The sequence below is a fragment of the Silene latifolia genome, chromosome Y, assembly GCF_048544455.1.
Source record: "Silene latifolia isolate original U9 population chromosome Y, ASM4854445v1, whole genome shotgun sequence".
NCBI classification, from domain to species: Eukaryota; Viridiplantae; Streptophyta; class Magnoliopsida; order Caryophyllales; family Caryophyllaceae; genus Silene; species Silene latifolia.
In genome coordinates this window covers 223,948,378-223,957,061 of record NC_133538.1, presented here as the reverse complement: position 1 = coordinate 223,957,061, position 8,684 = coordinate 223,948,378, and positions in this window count along the sequence as shown.

The following is an 8,684-nucleotide window of genomic DNA, read 5'->3' as shown; positions in this document are numbered from 1 at the left end:
GGACGAAGTTCTTTTTAAGGAGGGAAGACTGTAATACTTCGTATTTATGAGTCTCTGGGTACTCTATCGAGTAGGCCTTACTCTGTCGAGTAAGGGTGAGTTGCGTTTTAAAATAATTTCTGACCTGTTGGGTACTCGATCGAGTAACTAAGATACTCGATCGAGTAAGGGGGCACTCGATCGAGTACCTTAGCTACTTGATCGAGTAGCCGGTTTACGGGGAGTTATTTATCGGGTTTTGTTAATTATGCGATTAAGGTATATAATACTTCCGTCATTGTTCTTAAACACTTTTTCAAAACCTAATCACTGTCAAGAGAGAAAACAAAGTACGTTCTTCGCTTTAATCGCATTGTTAGCAAATCCCGGAGTTTGGAAGGTCGGATTTCACCTTTCGTTATACCGTTGAGATCCTTGCGTCGAGGGTAAGATCTATGTACCGTTTTTACAGTATTTCCTTTAAGTTGGTTAAACCCTAATATGGGGATTTGGGGGTTTTGTGTAGATTGTGATTTGGTAGTGTTTATGTGTTTGTATGATAGGAGGAGGTTTTGTAGAAGAGACTTTTTTGATACAAATTGTGATACTGATCGATAGTTGTGCTTTCGGTAGGGTTTCCCTACTCGCATTAGTCCCATAGTGATTGTTGATGTGTTGAGATTGATTGATTAATATTGTAATTGTATTGTGACGGTTGTGATTGTGATTGTTTGTCTCTGGTTCTCGAGATGCGTTCTCGGCTGAGTGGAGTCACTTGCGGGAGTGGCTTCACGCCCTAGTTTCGCCCTTCGTGGAACCCGCCACGGAAGGGGATGTGCACATTAATGGACGGGGTTATCGCTCGGTATGATGAGCGGGACTTAGGTGGGAACGGCTGCGGTCCCCACCGGCGGTTGGTCCAAAGGACGATCGGTGATTGAGATTGATGGGGCCGGTGTGATTGTGTGTGTGTGACGGTTAAGTCGTCTGCTTATCGTATTGTTGATATATATAAGTTGTGTTATTAGTCGACCGGTTGTTGTTTTGTAAAACTGCGGTGATCCATTCGGGGATGGTGAGCGAATTGAATTGAGTTTGAGTTGAGTCTTTAGGATAGCTGGATGTGCCACCATCCGACGATAGAAGTCTTCCGCCGTAGCTTTACTAGTTTTATGACATTTCGATTAATTCAAGATGAAGCGGTTGGTTTTGAGAACATGTATCGTATTTTGGTATTTGGTTTCAGTTGTAACCTTTCACTAAACTTATATTATTTAAAGTTGTTTCGTTATTGTCTTATGAATATCATGCCTCGGGTAACCGAGATGGTAGCATCCTTATACCTGAGTGGTCCTGGTAAGGCGCTTGGAGTATGGGGGTGTTACACTCATCCCCAGCGGAGTCGCCAAACTGTGGACACGGGCCACGGGGGCGCTTAGGACAAGCGTTGCATTTGTGGAGTCGCCAACAATTTTTATGGGAAATTGGAACTGTTCGAATACTTCGTGTCATGTCAAGACACAAAGTAGTGACATGAACACTAAGAATTCGTTACCCTTAGGCGGATGATACACGTACTATTGACGACCGTTATTCCGTAGTTTAAAAATAAAATTGTTAAGGTAAAATTAAAGGAAATGGAAGGTTTTAAGATGGTTTTGCGTCATTTTGAGTAACTTATGAGGAAATGAGCGTAAAGAGCCGTTAATTATAGCATTGTCAATTTTTCATTTAATCACTAAATTTTAGCCTTGTCATCGACTACCTGTAAGGCTAGGTAGAGATTTTGAGGTGTTTACAGGTTTCTGAAAGGACAGTGATAGGGCGCCAAATTGGGTACCACCATCTCACATGCATTTTTAAATGAAGGGGTCCCACTCACCCCATGTGAGAAAGTGGCGCCCAAATTGAGTGACACCCGATTACATATTTTCATTTTCTTTTTTGAAATACCAAAATGTGACTAAGTTAACTTGAAACTTGAAGGAATTGTTTAAGTGGGATAAGGATATTGATATGCATGGGCGCATGGCTCACATTACGATTATCTTCTTCTCCCATATCAATGGTTACATCAAGTTCATCCATCGATTGGGAATGTATTTTTTCTGCATCTTTCCTTAATATACGAAATGACGTTGGCGTTTCCTTCAAAAGCGTCAATATTGAGACTCATCATCGTGATAATGTGTACACTAAAAATGGTTATATTCATCCTAGTGTCCTGCAAAACTGTCTGGTCTGTTCACCTCACAATGGTTATATCTATTGTGTCTCGGGGTTTTTAGATGGTATGAATGGCAATTCACTACTGAGTGTAAAAGATGGATGGTGATGAAATTGTTACTTACAAAAAGTACTACGAAGTGTGGTTTGTATATCTATTTTACAATGGTAGCTTACAGGCTTTACGTGTAGAGGCTAACATGTTACCATGATATAATGTAGCCATGGGATCTACTTGGTATTTAAATAGCAAACCTTGCTTTGTGGGAAACAGGTTTTTCAGCCTCAAAATTATCTTACATGTTTCCGCGAGAGATGGGAGAAGGGTATGCACACTGATTACGTATTTGCCATATATAACATCTTTAATACTCGGGTAAATTGATAAAAACACCCCTTTATGTACTAAAACTTCAAAATTACACCCCTTTATGTTTTTTTTACAAAACTACACCCATAAACTTTCATTTCCTTAAAATTTGATACCAATTCTAACTCCGGTACCAAAAAAGAATTTTCCGGTAAGATAATATAAGATTCATTTAAATTTTAAAATAAGTTTCCTGTTATACCCTTCATTTAAATCACTAACCTATTCCCTAATATATATTCATTCATTTGTTTCTATTTTCACACTTTTATCCTTCTCTCTCATTGTTCTTCATTTATTTTGAGTGAAAATTTTGGGGATAGCGTGCCATATGTTATTCACAGACTATAGAAATGGTATGGCAACAGATTGAACAAGGCAGCCATATACAATCAAATTTGTCGGTTCAGTTCTTTTGCAATCACGATGTGGGATACTGAGTTTGACTGGTGGATAGCGTGATACACAACGAGCTCTGATTGTGCATAAATAGAGATTATGCAAGCCATGGCACACGCTTTTGAATTTTAGGAGCATGATACAATTAAGGGGATAGAGAAAAATACCTTAATCTCTTCCGTTAAAAATAGAGATTATGCACAATCAGAGCTCCTTGTTGTTGATTTTTGGTAGATTTAATATGATTTTAGCTGATTTGAGAGGAAAGACATTGAATTAATTTTGGGGAAAATTTAGGATTTAACCTAATTTTAGTTTGGGGATCTCTGTAAAAATGAAAGAGGTAAATGATAAGTTGTATATAATTCAGGGGCAAAACGGTCAGTTTATAATTTGTTTGATTGGATAATTAGACGGGTATCAAATTTTAAGGAAATGGAAGTTTATGGGTGTAACTTTGTAAAAAAAACATAAAAGGGTGTAATTTTGAAGTTTTGGTACATAAAGGGGTGTTTTTATCAATTCACCCTTAATACTCCGTATCTTTTAACGTTATTTTGGGTGGTTGAAAAGACTTGAGCATCGCTGCTTCTTTTAACCAAGTCTTAGGAATTTTCTTCAAGAACATTACTCGTTAAGGACATTTCTGAAATGTTTGTGGGTCTATACAATGTGATGTCTGATCCAAGTTTTTACTCAATTTATATGTTTTTCTACGATTTTAGCTTTGAATAATGTTTATGTTTGTTGTATGTTTTATTGCGATGAAGTCACGACTCACGGGTTCACTTAGTTATTTGTGAACCTTTAAAATAGAATTTCCTGCAATCAAACGTTCAAATGATACGCATGTGTTTGAAGTAAAAATTAATATATATATATATATCTATCTATATTAATAAAGGAAGTTTTTTTGAGCGATTACAGAGAGTCCAAGTTTTCCGAACTTCTTAAAATTAAAATAAAAAAAATCTGAAAGATATTATTTAAATATAAGAATTTAAACAAAAGATATTGTTTGAATTTCTTTAAAATAAATAACTCAATTTAATATAGGATGAGAGTATTTGAAACAAATCTCACAGAGTTGATATAGTGATAGAGTTGGGGTATAATGAAAAGAGCCGCATTTCTTCTCTGCCAATGTACATAAGATAGTATTTGATTCATAATTGGAGTCTTCTACCAAACTTTGTAAGGCTATATAAAGGATGAGCAAGCACTATCGCTCACACCAATTTGAGATTTACACATGTTGGCCTAAACTATATTGACATTATTGCACATTATATTTATAATCATTTCATCTGTTGTTTGTATCGACTATGAGCATGATCGGTGAGTTTTGCTAATAATCTCCTCAAATTGTTTTTTGTAGGAAGCAAATATATGGGTAATGCAGGCTACGAAAGTCGGAAACTTGAAGTGAAAGTAGCGGTGACCAAATAAACAAGCACGTACTAGCTAACTTATTGGTTCGTAACTTTGTTAGTCTATAAAGTACGTAATAACTCTTGCTACTACTCCGTATTATTTATATCACAAAATCTCATTGAAGACGGCACGTATCTGTCACTTTGGAGTGACGGATACCATTTTCTTTCACAAATGACTCAAATAGAGGAGAGAGGGAAGTACATGGGGGTGCCCTTACCTTGTCCCCCCTATTCGTTTTGTGAGTGACAATACCCGTCACTTGCTCCGACCCGTCTTTAGCAAGACTAACTGTATATTAATGTCTATTTTTCCTTATCTAATACTCTCTAATATCTACACCAAAGGTTACATTGATAAGATTACATTGGCTTTATTACTCAAGACGTGTTTTGCAACGTGGATATTTTTAGTTCCACATCATTAAAAATTTATAAATTTGATATTCATAAAATATTTACGACGATAAATCAAAAAAAATTTCACATGATTATATTTTCTCTTATATAAATATTTAATCATAAATTTTGAAATATATTGAAAACAGTATCGAGTGTCTCGAAACGTGAAAAGTCCTAAACAGAAGGAGTATTATCTCTTCAAGCTTTTTGTATATTCTCTCACTAAAAAACAGGTTTCCTTTTCTCTCAAAAACCCCCAAAACCAAAAACCTAGTTTTCCTTGAGCCGCCGCCGCCTCCATCCACGCCCTAGTCTCCAACCTGCCGCCACCCTTTCGCCGGAGATGGGGTCTTCTTTTGGCCCATCTCCGGCGAACGCTCTTCTCTTCGGCTTATCTTCCCTTCACTGATCCGACACCCGGTTTTTTCGATTTTCTCGGCTTTTCATGGGTTTGTTCCTTGTTCTGGGGTTGTTCTTGGGTGTTTGTGGGTGCTGTTTGTGGTGGTTGCCGGTGTTCCGCTTTTCCCCAACGATCTCCTCTTTCCTTTGCTCCAATCGGTCTTGCTTGCGGTCATGTGGTGTTCTCCACGGCCCCTGGGGTTTTCCCCCGCCCCCGGTAAGGTGGCTCCGGTATAGTGGCTGTTCTAGTTGTTAGGTTGTTTTCGGTCTCTGGGTTGTGTTTTCCCCTTCGGGTTGGGTCTTGGTTCACTGTCGTCCCCGCCCTTCCGTCACCTTGTCCTGTCACCGTCGCTTTTGGTTCCATCCTAGAGGTGATCCCCCCACTCCCCCCACCTCTTGGCTGGTTCTCTTGGTCTGTTTTTGTGTCGCTTTTGGTTCCATCCTAGAGGTGATCCCCTGTAATACTCCGTATTTATAGTCTTAGGGGTACTCTATAGAGTAGCCCTTACTCTGTCGAGTAAGGGTAAGTGTCGCAGCAAAAGAGTTTCTGACCTGTTGGGCACTCGATCGAGTAGCTCGGGCACTCGATCGAGTAGGGGGTACTCGATCGAGTACCTTGGGTACTCGATCGAGCGCCCGGTTTTACGGGGGAGTTTTCGCGGGTTTTGTTAATTATGCGATTAGGGTATTTAAACCAATTCGTCTTTGTTTTAAAACACTTTTACCAAAACCTAAAACCTGTTTAAGAGAAAAGCGGATTCTTCTTCCTAATCGCATCCTTAACGATTCCGGAGTTCGAGACGGTCGATTCTCGTTGTTTTTCGTGTTGTTGGATTCCTTGCGTCGAGGGTAAGCTTCTAGCATAATTTTTATAATGTTTTGCTAGTTTTGGTCAAACCCTAATTTAGGGTTTGGGGGTTTTATGAGTAAGTAAGTAATTGGTAGCCTTTATGTGTTATGTGTGATAGGAGGAGAATTCGTAGAGGAGCCGTTTTGAGACAAAATTGTTTAGATCGTCTGCGTGTTTGCTTTCCAGGTAGGATTTCCTACTCGGTATTAGTCCCATAATGGGATATTGGTGATGTGCTGTAGTTAGCCGTTTGATTGTGATTGTGATTGTGATTGTGATGGTGATTGTGATTGGTTGTGATGGTTCTCGAGATGCGTTCTCGGCTGAGTGGGGTCACTTGCGGGAGTGATCTCACGCCCTAGTTTCGCCCTTCGTGGAACCCGCCACGAAAGGGGATGTGCACATTAATGATACCGGGTTATCGCTCGTACGATGAGCGGGGCTTAGGTGGGAACGGCCGGTCCCCCATCGCGAGGTCGGTCCAAAGTGGACGGTCGATGTTGAGATGATGATGGGAGTTGGTGTTGTGTGTATGTGTGACGGATTCAAATTGTCTGTTTGCCTTATTGTTATTATCTATTTTGATTGTGTGATTAGTATCGACCCGGTGTTGTTTTGTAAAACTGCGGTGATCCATTCGGGGATGGTGAGCGAGATATTGAGCAGTATAGAGATGGTACTTTGATAGTCAGGAATGGCCACGACATGACGATAGAGTCTTCCGTTGTAGTTTAGTCTTGATTTACATTTCATTTGAGAAACAGTTAGTTGGAATAATGTATTGTACTTTCGATTGGTTTGAGGATTGTAACTTTTCATTAAAGCACTTATAATAAATGTTGTTTCTATTTTGTCTATTTGATTATCATACCTCGGGCAACCGAGATGGTGATGTCTCCATACCTGAGTGGTCCTGGTAAGGCACTTGGAGTATGGGGGTGTTACAAATGGTATCAGAGCGACGATCCTGAAACCTGTAACCAATGAACTTAATGAACATAGGGAGTCAATTAAAATGAACCCGGGGTAAAAGTTGTAGGAGCTAGTGCAAAGGCTTGGGAGACGTCCTAAAGTCGCGAGGGGTCGCCCTACACTTTGAACCTACTCACGTGGGGTAAATACGTGTTGAGTCATGTGTGTGCTTAGTAACTTGTGTAACATTGTGATGGAATGTGATGATGGATGGATGTTTAAAATTGAAAGTTGATGAGATGAAAGGAAGGTGATGATATATATATAAACATTGTTGATAGCATGATGGAATGTTTTATAACGTGGCAATTAATAGCATGAATGTTATTATGTAATGTGATTTTATAAAGTTATCATGTTAGTATATGACGTAATATGCGGGTAGCTTTTACGTATTAGTGATACTTGATCGAGTGAGGCTGACTCGATCGGGTAGGTTTTTGGCAATTTCGAGGCGGAATCGAGTTTTGGGGCACTCGATCGAGTAATCAATGTGGGTACTCGATCGGTAGAAGGCCACTCGATCGAGTAGCCAAGATACTCGATCGAGTGGGTTAGAGATCAGAAGGTCTGTTTGGTTCTGGAGTTTGGGTACTCGATCGAGTACATAGGGGCACTCGATCGAGTAACCCGTCACTCGATCGAGTGGGTTTGGGTACTCGATCGAGTGGGTTCTGGGCATCGTGTTTTCGTGTTTCGAAGTTTAGTACGTATGTTCATATCTACCCTTTCTTATATATGTATAGTTTCAAGATGCCGCCCAAGAGAAATGCCTTGTATGCACGAGCTGAGGTTATGACCCCAGATGATATCGTTAAGATGCTAGAGCACCAGGATGCTCTTACTGAGACCTTGAAGAGAGTGAATGAGGAAAAAGATAAGAGTAAGGAGAGGGAGGTTGATCCTTCTAAGATCAGTCTCTACATTGCGAGGTTTAACCCGAAAGAATACAAGGGGATTGAGGAACCTAACTTTCTTGATAGTTGGTTGAGGGAGATGGAGAACATCTTTGGATTTGGTGCGTTGTCCGATGAGATGAGAGTGGAGCAGGCTGCATTTTATCCGAGAGAGGCAGCGAGGCAAGTGGTGGGATTCAGTGAAGGTGAGCGCTAAGGATATATACATCAACCAAGGCTTACCCGCAATACCTTGGGGAGAGTTTCAAGAGCAAAGCGGTGAGGAAGGAGTTCGTCTTGGAGCATGTGAGGAGTAAGTTGAGGGAAGAGTTTGATAAGTTTAAGATGTCACCGAGATGTCTGTGGCCGAGTACTACAGGGCGGTTCAATGAGAAATCTAGATATCGAGGATATGGGTTTGAGTGAAGAGAATCGGCTTTGAGGTTTGAGCGAGGGCTAACTGAAAATTATGGATAAGTTACCCGTGGGAGTCCTTACGACGTAAAGGAAGCATATGAGAGGGCCGGGAGAGCCGAGAGGCTAGTGGAGATGGCTCGGGAGAGGTCGGGAGGAGAGAAGAGGAAGTCTGAGAGTGAGGGTGGTGGCCAATCTAATTTCAAGAAAGGCAACCATAATCAATCTAAGGGATTTTCTTCCCTGGATCCGGATTTAGTCTTTGAACTTCCTTTGGGCGTGGCCGAGGGAGTGTGAGTAATAGTTGGGGAGTGACCTGCTTTGGATGTGGTGGCGTAGGCCAC